The sequence below is a fragment of the Diuraphis noxia genome, unplaced genomic scaffold, assembly GCF_037042655.1.
Source record: "Diuraphis noxia isolate RWA-SAM2 unplaced genomic scaffold, SU_Dnox_SAM2 contig0004, whole genome shotgun sequence".
NCBI classification, from domain to species: domain Eukaryota; kingdom Metazoa; phylum Arthropoda; class Insecta; order Hemiptera; family Aphididae; genus Diuraphis; species Diuraphis noxia.
Window position 1 is genome coordinate 42,485,660 of NW_028301714.1, and position 13,372 is coordinate 42,499,031.

Sequence of the window (13,372 nt, forward strand, 5' to 3'; positions counted from 1 at the left end):
CTGGTAGTTTAATTTTTCCATTTGCACAACATAAACCAGTTGGTTCGTTTTTGTATTTTAATGCTTAACAATAAGTACATTCATTATCCATTAACCCAATTGAAATATTATTTTCGAATTCATAGTCGGTTTCTGGATTGTATGAAAATGCTTTCATTTTTAAAAATTGTTCTAACTTTGATTTTCTTAGTCTGGTTCGTTCACTACTGTAAATTTAATGATACCATCTTCAACATTTTCTTGAGATTCATCTACTTCTCTGTCGTTTTAGATTCTGAGCGAAGCGATGAATGTACCTATTGATTTTACCATTATGTGTGTTTTTTTTTTGTGTGTCTGTCATCATGTTTTGGGAGTGCTTCGATTTTTGACTACAGTGTTCAGTACCTCGTTCGATCAGAAAGTGAATCTAGTTGGTACTTTGGGGGGTCAAAAATGAAAAATTCTTAATACTTTTTTAAATAATCGAGGAAAACAAACTAAAAATTTTCGATCATTATTAGTTTTTTTTTAATAAAATTAATATCGATAAAAATTTATTTATTGGCAGAAAAGCTTGCAAATTTAATGCAAGGCTCCAGTGGCGTGTAAACTAGGGTCCAAGTGTTGTTCAAGCAACACCTTAAAGATGGGTGGGTGGGTGGGTACTTGGTGGGTATTGCTAAAAGGACAATATTATTACAATAATAAACTAATTAAGTGCTTATAGAAAAATACAATATAAATATAATTATAGTATTTGAGTAGTGAGTAGTGCCATAGTGAGTACCTACTTATATATGGCTATATAGGTACCTATAGTATACCTATAGTTTTATTATTAAGAAGACGTCTAACCCGCATGTGTTGTCTCCGTCTTACACACGTACGACAAAGGAAATGTTCAAAACAATAGTAGGTACCTATATTTTATAATTTTTAAGTTATAACCAGGGTTCGGATTTTATAGCATTTGCTACTTATTATAGGATAGAGATAAAAATAGCAGCGTGGGCTGTAAATTTGTTTAATGCACCACGGACTCTAAATATGAAATTTTATTTTGCTTTTTTTTGCATATTTGAAGAATTTTAAAATTTTAGTGCTACTTTTAAAGTTTTGGTGCCATGTTTTGCTAATATTCTTAATTCAACGCTTTATTTTATATTTTTCATAAATCTCGTGACAAATGGTAATCATTAATGCGAATCAATAAGAATTGAAATTTTATTCTTATTTACTCAGATAATTTTGAATAGTTGCGTACAAACGATGTCATAATTCAAGGTATCAATAGTTAATCAGTACATACAAATTTTTTTAAACTGCATACGGAGATTTTAGTTTTTTTTTTATAAATATATGATTTAATAAAGATTTATGATCAATTGAATAAAATTTTGATTTGTATTTATTTTTATTTGTTGCTATTTTTGATTTTTTTAGGGAATATTTATAGAGCATATTTTACGGTTTTTTTTTGGTCATATTATAGTGCATATTTTAGGATTTTTGATGCTATAAAATCTGAATCCTGATAATAAACATAATATACAAATTCGACAACTAAAATAACTGAATGAAACAATAAAAAAAGCTAAAATAAATTGGTTTATTTGGAATAAGAATAGCGTGAGTCTAATTTATATATATATAAATTAAATTTATATCTCCTACCTATATGAAAAAAGAAGTATTTGCTTTATAACCCTAGCCCTACTTATTATAATTGTCATGACCTTATGATCAACAATATTATTATGCTACGAAGATGTGTAAAGTGAGATTGTGGTGACACATGATTGGCAAATTGGTGGCTTTTGTCGTAGATAATTAATTAATTATAATAAATAACAAATTTGTAATTAATTATTTGTTTCGTATTCGGAGAAAACTTTTGACTTGGAATTTTACAAACTAGCTGTCGCCCGACATGGTCGGTACGGAAAATGAATGTGTACACTGTATAACTTAATTTTAACTTTAAAAAGCAGTGACATTTATTTAATAGTTCATAAAGAAATATATTTTAGTAAAAATATGCATGTGCTTCTAACATTTAAACACCATCTTAAATATTCTTAATCGATAATCAAATAAATAAATTTAAAAAAAAAAATTTAAATAATACCGAGGTAGGTACCTACTTTATTTTGTTATACATAATTTTAATTTAAAATTATGCATTATTTCGGTATAGATATCTCATTTCATTATTGCCCTACATGAACAGATTGTATGCAAGGGCATCGTTGATACAAAAGTTGTATTATAATATATACCTAGGTATCTATGGATTTCTCTTATTGATTTAGTACAATATAATCCATGGCGATTGTCAAAGTCGTTGCGGAGGACGCAGTCTATTAAAGATTCTAACATTTCAATTAGATAGCAAAGTAGACATGAACGAAAAACATCCTGTTTTCCGTTTAATCTTTTTTTTCATAAATCACATTATTTTTAGACTTCAATTCAGCAGTATCTGATGCGTTTCCATTTCAGCGTCGGAGTGCATACACGTCGCGGACTAACAAAGCCCAAAATAATTGATATTTAAGGTAAGTTTGTTTTAATGCCAATTCTTTTGCGGCATAATATCATAAAAGAATTGAGGTACACGTTCGTACACTTTTACAATGGTGATGTTTGCAAAGAGTTCTTCACCTATGCATTTGAAATTAAAAACTAAAATAGGCACTTTAAATATACTTTATATTGTGACTTTTTCAAATATAATAAAATATTCCCTTGAATCCAAAAAGTCAGACTTATTATGAACAGAAATTGATTTTCAGACATACCAAAATATGGCAGTATTGAATTTAAGCTATGTTTATTTTTGTGTCATATATCCAATTTTGGCAATATTGAACTTTAAATTATTAATGAATAATAAAATATTATTAACTGTTAGTTTTTTTGAAATTTGATTAAAATTATTTTTGTGTTATAATTTATAAATGTACAGGATGAAAATAAATCATTTAAGTATTATATATTTAGTTGTAACTTGTAGGTATGTAATTAATATCTTTAAAAATAATTTACTATAAAAAATGAAATACTACTTGTCTTTAAGTCAATAAGCTTATTTTTATGTATCAAAGTAACAAAATAATATGACAAATTAAAAAAAAATATATTCTAAACTGATAATGACTATAAAATTATCAAATGCTTTTGAACAACAAGAGTACAAGACTGTAACATTATGTACGAATTTGAATAATTTATTATTATTTTAATAATATAGGTAATACTTGTTTGAAATACAACGTAAAAAAAAAGTTACTCATTATAAATATCATGGCCTTATGTTTAATAATATTATGCTACCTATGGCTTTGAAAATAAATAAATAATAAGTCTAATTTTATTATATAAATTAATCACCATCTTCATAGTTTTTTATTATTATTATTATTTTATTAGTATTTGTTATAAGTATTATCAATTTCAGATATTTTTAAGTTTTTATAAAAATGATAATAAGTAGGTATCTAGAATAAGTTTTGCTTTGCGCGATAAAATAAAATATTTTTTATTTGTAAGATTCCAGGCTTTTCAATAAATGCAAATTTCATATGTAATGTATGTTTGATAATTTTATTTTTGAATTTCTATTTTTCTTTAAAACTATAATTTATTGATAATTTGCTTGCCCATAAGTTGTTTAAATTGTTGTAAAAACAATTTATCAGGGAATTCTTTTTTAACTTTAATTAATTTAATATCTCTCCATAAAACCATTTGACCGATAGTATTTTTATTAAAGTTGTTACAAAAATCTTTACTATGACACCATGTTCTAGTTGAAATGTCATCAAATTCTGATTTCAGACCTTTCTTATGATGTTCCTGAGCTTTTATTTTCCTTCCAGTCCTTGTCTTAAATACTATCATCAAAATCTTCATTATTTAAATCTGTAAACAGAATACAAACTGTGTTGTGACATAAAGTTCATATAAACACGAGATCATTATTGAGATCAACATAAAATTATTATTTATTATTAGAGTCAGTTATTTAATCACACTAAGTTTCCATTGGCACAAATTTTGTGAACTTTCATTTGATTTTTTTGGATGTGTCATGTGTGGTTTTCAATGGTAAATCGTCTAAAAAAATATTATAATAATATAGCTTGTAAAAAATTGCAACTGTTTAGCTGCTAAGTACCTACTTACAGTTCTCATATTCATGTACTTATCACTGAAGATGTAGTATTTAACCATCCAATATTACTTTATTTGTAACATTAAATTTTGCATTTTTAATAGCTGTTAATATTTTCATAGAACAATAACACAATTAAATTAAAATTTATGGTTGATAAGATTTTGTACATTGGAAATTATCAGAAAATGATTAATATAATGAATTGCATTCGGTATTTATTAGGGTAATAATACTACACAAAATATATACAATAAGCCAACAACTGACATAGATTAATATATTATTACCTATTTATACATTATATTTTTAATTCATATTGCTTAAAAAGTTAAACCATTTAAAATTAAATTAAATTTTTACAGATTTATAGGTAAACAATTTTATATGAATATATTTTTTTTAATGAGCATATTCACATCGACAACAAAGGCCATTAGTTACACTTATTTACAATAATGATATAATATAATATGTAGGTACTGATACAATGGTAAGTTATTTAATAAGGATAAAACATTTTTTTTTTTATAAGATTGAACAATTTTGTTTTTCTTAAAAAATTAATTATGTCTAGGTTTTTTTATGAATAGGTTATTATATATTTTGCGTAGGTACCTAATTCAATAATTTATTAAAATTGCATTTATTATTTATTTTCTAAAAAAACACAATATATCAAAAATTAATAAATAAATTGGAATAATATTTTTTTTAAATTATCGGAGTAAAATAAATAAACATTAATACAAGTAATTATAATTAATCTTTACGTTATTAAAATAAAAACGAACCGGTAGGTATCCGAGTTTTAGTAGATAACTTGTTGTGGTTAGTGAACTAGTGAAGAAATAATAAGATCTTGAATAAAATATTCAAAAAAATAAATAAATTAACACATTATAACTAGGTAGGGAAGATAAAAATTAAACATTAATAGGATTATTTTAGGTATATAATACCTGTAATGCATAAAAGAAGCATGATCGTAATCAATAATCAAACAAACATAGGCTAAGAAAAATAATATATTATTATATTATTATAATTTAAATTTAAAATTACAAATATTTTTTGGTTAGGTAACATTAACATAAACGTGAACCTCCTTGGCAATTGTCTTTTCAGAATCAGAAGTGGCAGTCGATTAAAGATTCTAAAATTATAATTTCAATGAGTAAAATAAAAAATTTAATTTGAATTTCCGGGAGACATTTTTTTTGTGATAAAGATTGACAAATTTGTAAGGAATCTTGTATTATATTTTCAAATCTTAGATTTAAACAGAAAATTTTTATGAATTTCTAGCTTAAAACAACTTGTGAATTTTTGTGATTTTTACGTATTTTGTCAAAATTCAAAATTTGAATGCTTATAAAAAAAAGATTTTCTAATCAAAAAATAAATTTTTATCGATATTAATTTTAAAAAAAACTAATAATGATCGAAAATTGCATATACCTATGAATAGTTCAACTTAAGTCAAACATTTTTGAAAATTTTATGGTGGTTAGAATGTATTTATATAAACATTCGGTGAAAATTTCATGTACAATGGTCATTTGTTTTAAAGTTACATCATAAATCAAAATCGATTTTGTCGTAAACTGATTGTGCTTAAAATTTCCCGTTTTTCCCTTAATTTTTAGTTTGTTTATCCCGATTATTTACAAAAATATTAAGAATACTTTTGACCACCAAAGGTACTTAGTTGGTACAACTAGATTCACTTTCTGATCGAATAACATACTGAAGTCAAAAATCTAAGCATTTTTACTGCCCCAAAACGAGATGACAGACACAAAAAAAAATTTATTCATGGTTTTGACGAATTTTTGTCAATATTTGAACTTCAAATGCTAATAAAAAAAAATTGTGCCTAGGTATTCTTACAATTTTTTGATCACTATAAGAATAACCTATGAGAAACATTATATAGAAATTTCAAGTATTTTAATGGGGCCAAAAAAATTTTATTAACACTTCAGAAAAATATAAAATTTCAGTGGTCTATAAATAATAATATATATAACTCTAAAATTAAACTGTATATAGATTACACTAACATAAACATTTGGTGATAATTTCAAGTATTTACAGTGATTAGTTTTTGAATTACAACCATATAAAAAAATCGATTTGGTCGAAAAATTGGTTTTGTGTAAAAATTCCGTTTTTCTGTCATTTTTTTTTTGTTTTTCTCGAATTTTCTCGGAAAATGTTTACTTTTGACCTCTATAATGCACCAAGGATATTCACTTTTATATCGGAAACCACCCCCAACGTTTGAAGTTGAAGCATTATTTCGACTAGTTATGATGTACAGACACACAAAAAAAAAACACACACATCATTGTAAAATCAATACATTCATCACTTCGTTCAGAATCTAAAATGAATAGGTCAGAAAATATTGTTGAATATTTTTTTGAAATTTCAGAGATGGTATTCGTTAGTGAAGATTTGCCAACTAAATATCATATTCGTAGTGAAGCCTGTGTGAAATGCATCAACAATGTTTCAAAGATGAAGTTTTATAGTAGATTCAGATATTAGGTAAGTGATTTTCTTTTTTTCAGTAGGTTTATTTTAATTTTATTAATGTATTAATTGATCAGGGGATAGATTACTTTCAATTTTTAAATTATTCGTTTTGTAACCACTGGTGTAACACTATTCAAGTTATCAATAAAATCATGATAAAAATTAGGAAATTGGTCAGGTATAATATTTAAAATTTTTTGTTTTAATAATTTCCTCAATAATATTTAAATATTTTCATCAATTATCAGGTACGATGACCTGTAGGTACTATAGGGACTGGGAGTGTGGGAGTGGGGGCAGAGAAGGATAAAGTGTTAGGGTGGAGAGAGAGAGAGAGATAGATAGATAGAGAGAGAGTGAGAGAGAGAGGAGAGAGAGAGAGAGAGAGAGAGAGAGAGAGAGAGAGAGAGAGAGAGAGAGAGAGATAGTGAGAGATAGTGAGAAGTAGTGTAGGGAGATGATAGAGAAGCAGAAGAAAAATCGAGAGAAAAAGGGTGAGAAAGAAAAGGAAGGATAGTAAGAGAGATAGATAGTGTGAGGTAAGGTTAGATAAGGTTAGGTTAGGTAAGGTAGGTAATATAGTGACTTGTAAAGAGAGGGCGAGAGAAAGATAGTGTGAGAGGGAGTGAGAGAGGTAGATAGGATGAAGTATAAGGAGATAAAGTGAATGAGAGGGTGCAAGTGTGAGAAAAACGGGTAGAGGTGGAATGTCAGACGAGTGAGTGTGAGAGAGATAGATTAGGGGGGGGGACAGAACAAAAAGCGAGAGAGAATTGTGAGAGGTTGTGAGAGACAGTTTGATAGGTGAAGGGGATAGGGAGTGATAGGGATAGGAAGAAAGAGGGGTAGTGGCAGAGAGAGAGGATTAGGTTAGGTGGGGGGAAGGGAGATAGTTAGGTAGAATAGTTATGTTAACAATTTTGAATATGTAGGAAAGGATCTTAAATTGCAAAGGGTCACTCGACCCTTTGGGTGATACTACCAGGTTAGGTAAGGTTTACTACCTTCGACTTATGGGATAGAATAAAAAGAGAAGGTTGGTTAGGCCGATTAAGAGGATGTCAGTGGAATTTTTTTTCTCCGACTCATGCGTAATATATCAAATTTTTTGTTCACAATAATCTTAATAATTTCTAAAATTAGAGGAAAATGAATGGTTAGATTTTTATCTAGGGCATATCATAGGCTTATTATACTTTAATTAATAAGTGAGTTATGAGTATTTTAAAGTATTCATAACTCGCTTCAAATATAGCCTATAAGATGCTCTAGGTATTAATCATAAGTATCTTAAAATTTTAAAAGAGGCCATTTCACTCTAATTTTAGAAATTATTATGATTATAGTGAACGTAATATTTGCTATGTTGTGTGTGGGTCAGAGAGAAAAAAAATAAATGCACTGACATCCTCTTAAGTGTTATCAAGTCAAAAAAGCTCTTGATTGTTGATTGTTTACGTTAATATAAGTCTTGTAAAAAGTATGACTTTGAATTGAAAGTAGGCATGATTGGAAGTAAAAGTTATAATTAATAACTGTAGAGCTAGGATTTTATGTACTTATTAATAATTCATCAAATATATGCATTTTTACACTATAAAAATTAATTAATTAAATATTATATGCATTTTATCATATTGTTTATATATTTGTATTAATACCATGTGTCCCACAAAACAGGGTAGGTACACTTTATCACTCATTACCCTATTATACCATGTAATCTATTATAAATTCCTATATGACTTAAAATTATTTTAACTCAAATATTTTAGTGGTATCCATACAACTGGGTTTTGTTGTTTTTGTGATTGTCGTAGACTTTTTCTTTTTGTTTCCCATGAGTATTTTTTTATTTTAATATATTGTTATGTTGTTTATTCATGAGACATCGTGTTAGATCAGTAAAATGTTTAGCTAATATTTTGATACTCCAATCAAAAGTTTGGTATAGTAGGGATATGTTAAGTCCTGTGTTTGTATTTTTAGGTTTTAAGTTATGACATTTGAATTGGTTATTATGTTAAATTTATATTTTTGTTGTATGGTTAACTTGTAATTATATGATTTTATTCTTCTAACATGAATGATGTTTTCAGTTAGATTTTTATCGAAGTTTAATTTTACTTTATAATTTAATTCTGATATTTATTTATTATTTTTAAATTACTTTAAATTGGCCTCTGTATTTTTGTGCTAACTTAGGCATTTTGCCTAGTTGTGAAAATGGACATTTTATTAATTCTTGGTCACCTGGATTAAAGCTTACTATTCCGTGACTTTTGTCTAAATAATATTTTCGTTTAATTTGTGCCATTTTTTTACTATTTGTGGAATTTCATTCCATATTTTGTTTAGTTTCTTTAATAATTTTTATATGTTGTAAGGCATGCTCTTTCTGGTATTAGTATAATATCTATTGGAAAATAAGGTTCAAAATCATGCATTAGGAAAAAAAAAATGCTATAATTGGTATAATATGTTGTGCATACTGCATCGTTGATAATATAATATGTTATTTATTATGACAAATTGTCGTGATTTCCTTAATATGTTTTTATTTATATTTTCTTTGGGTTCATTAATCGCTTTTGTTGTAAATGCAAAATTGATCTTTAGAATTCGATGGATTTATGTCGTACATTCGTACCTAATTAAGTGATTTGTCGATTCCAATATTTTTATCGTTTGTATTTGTTATTGTATTATAGCCCGTCTGATACTCTGTTTTCTTTACCATTTTTATGTGATATATCAAAGGTGAAATCTTATAGTTCGATATTATTTTTGAAAAAGAAACATTTGTTTGATATTATTGAAAAATTCATTTTGTCCATGATTATGAACGCTTATGTTAGGTAAACTTTGTTGTTTGTTTCAGTTATATTTTGATCGTTGTTGTTATATCTGGACATTTATTTTTTTATCATTATTTTTTTCTCTTGTATTTAAATCAGAATTATTTGTTAAAAGTCGGCTATGAATTATATTCCCGATAATCTGCTATGGATTATGTTTTATTCATTTTAGTTATCGTTTGGACTATAATCTTAATTTTATTTGAATCCTAACGACTATGTGTTTAATTCTTTTATAAAAAATGTATTAAACTTCTTTGGATTATATTATTTTACTTATTATTATTCAACCTAACCTTTGACTATAATTTTAATTTTATTTGATATTATATTAATATATTTATTTGGTCTTTATTTATTATTAGTCATCATTTGGACTATAATATAGTTATAATATATTTTTATTTTATTTAAATCTAAACATCTCTGTGTTTAATTCTTTTATAAAAATTGTATTAATCTTCTTTGGATTATATTTTATTTATTATTAGTCATCGTTTGGACTATAACTTTAATTTTATTTGAACCTTAACAACTATGACGTGTTTAATTAATTTATAAAAAATGTGTTAAACATTTCTGGATTATATTTTATTTATTATTAGTCATCATTTGGACTATAGTATAGTTATAATATATTTTTATTTTATTTGAATCTAAACATCTTTGTGTTTAATTCATTTATAAAAAATGTTTTAATTTTCTTTGGAGTATATTTTATTTATTATTAGTCATCATTTGGACTATAATATAGTAATAATATATTTTTATTTTATTTGAATCTAAACATCTCTGTGTGATTATTTATATTTTATTTATACTTCTTAGTTTTTTGGTTTTGTCTCCAGTAAATTTGGTTTTTTTTATAGTGTACAATGACATTATTTATTTTGTAAATTATTGAAAATTAAATATTTTGTTTTTTTTGTAGTCCGACATACTAGATTGGTATGAAAATGATATTTAAAATAGGTATTTCCATTTAAAAAGAATGAAGAAATACATGACTTATAAGAATTTTAAGTCATATAGGATTTTATGATTGATTTGTCTAGTTTAATGCCCAACAAACAGAATTAAAGATATTTACAGGTTAATGAGCAATAAAGTGTACCCTGTTATTTGAAACACATGATATATTGTATATATTTAAAAAAAAAAAATTAAAGTGCTAGTAAAAATTTCATTTTTCATTCGTATTAATTATAATTATATTTTGATCCATAAAAATATTTACCTAAGTGCTTGATTTTCGATAAACTATCAAAAGATGCAACATTTAGAATTATATCACATAAGTTTTTAAATATGCTGTGTACCTAGAAATAAGCATACAATAAAGCTTACAAAAAAGAAAAAATGTATAAAATGCATAAAAAGTCTATGCTCTAGAAAACATAAAATGTTTTAAAATAAAAATTTGTAATAGTACCTAATTTGTCCAGATAAAAGAAAAACAACTTTTGAATGTGATTAAGAGTTAAAAGAATTTCATTATGAAATTGAAAGCAACTTATATTACTAGTTTTTTTAAAATTAATCCAAATCTCTAATGCTGGAAAGAAGAAATACGATCTGGTGATAGGTAATTTTTCTGAGAAATACAATCATTTTTAAAGTATTATTTTTGTTGAGTGTTGGAATCTATACTAGCTAGTGTTAATCGTATACTTTTTCAACCAGTCTAATGGAATTTTTAAATTTAAGATTTAAAAAAAAAAAAAAATTTGTTGTTCACGTACCTATGTATTAATTACCTAGGTATTCAATATTTTAAGTGACATACGTGTTGTTGTTATTATTAGCTATAAAAACAAAAATACATTATTGAACTTGATGAAAAATAGACGTACAGGTACTAATTATCTCATTCTCATATAATATGATTTCTATATGTTAAAAAAGTAAATTTTGGACCTGAAGGTGAACACATCGACTGTCGCCGCTAGCTCCCGGATGGGCAACTACCTGGGTTCTTAGTGACGAATCTTCGTCTTATTTACATGTGTTTAAAACCAAACAGTAAAATCAGGTTATGCAGTTGATATCTTGAAAACAAAAAAAATTGCCTCTGGCCTGGTATATACACTGCACACTAGTGGTATACTATATTTTGGGGTATGGTGTGGCGCGGTGGTTTGCCGTGGTCAAACATCGCCTGGCGTCACTAGCTCCTGGATGGGTGACCACCTGGGTTCTTAGTGACGAATCCTTACCCCACATACTCACGTGTTTCTAAACAAACACACGCAATATGGATATATAATTGCCGTAGGATTTGTTAAAAAAAAAAAACGTATATTATATAATAATAAAAATAATAAGAAACCAATTGTACAATGTTGAAGTCTATATGAGATATTATTCTTCATACTATAACTTTTTAATAATAATAATCAACAATAAGTATGTAATTTGAGATATTTTAGATGATTAAATTTTCTTCTGGACACTTGATCTTTGTCACAAAATATGTACAGACACTGTAATGTAAAGATTACCAATCACACAGCAAAATGTTATGTTGAAATAATAAATAATAATATTTTATTGTAGAAAAGATAGTGTAAACATTTTTTTAGATCGTTTCATTTAAAAAATATTCAAAATCGTAATAATTCAATTTCTGGTGTCTAGGGTCATTTTTATTAGGTACCATATAAAAATAAAAATAAAATTACCATTATGGTACCACCCGACGTTTTTAGGCCCAGAAAAGCATGATAACTATAATTTTGGTGTGTTGGAAGGGGAAATAATTTAGATATTACACCATTAAGGTAATAATATTACAAAAGTTGTTTTGCTTTAATGAGGATGTCGCACTCTCATTCTCTTCAACAGGACTGTAAGTCGGAGACAATACAAACACATAAATCTTTAATAATTATTAGTTATTACTTGTACAATTTACATCCAATCATACTTGCGAGTTTAGATGACAATTTTTAATTAGGACTTGATAGAATGTACTATGGATGTGTTAACAACAGTTCTCCTCACGTATACTCATTTATGCACTCATCGCGGCCAGACACACGTCGTCATATAAATCTGTGATTAAAGTTATTTAATTTCAAGAGGCTCAACATCTTAATAATAAGAGCTATTTCTAAGAGGTTAACAATCAATAGAACAACTTGATAGGTAAACACTTATATCGGAAATCAACTAAGGATCTTTTTATTCAAAGTGTCCTAGTTAACCATCCGTTTGTCACGCGTTACACAAATAGCATTTATTGTTCTATGATAATTTAGATTGATACTTATTAAACCCAGTGTCGTAGTCAGCCTTCCCGAGGGGTATTGGGTGTATAGTACTGTATACACTTATTCCCTCCTCAAATCCTAACCCTGGCTACGGCACTGCCTTCCCCGCGGACAAGTAGATGGTTACCTACATAAGTCATTAGAAGGTTAGTTTAGGTTAGGTACCTATCGACAATGGTAAGTAGAGCTCAAGTGATGATAGATGACTATCATCACTGGTCGTGACCTTTGCATAGATCTTTTCTTACTAACTAACAAGGTATTCGAAATTGTCAACATAACAATGGAAAATATTTAAAAATTAACGAGGAAAATATTAATACTAAATTTATACTAAAATATAATATTATACTTATACTTATTATATATTAGTGAATTATACGTACATTTTTTTTTACTTTTATAATGCATCTTTAAAACTTAAAATATTATATGTACCTGATTTATATTGACATAATTTGGATCACGGTTTTAAAGCATACTGGTATTAGTGTTATACCAGAATTTCATATGAACCATTGTCAATCACAGTAAATAAT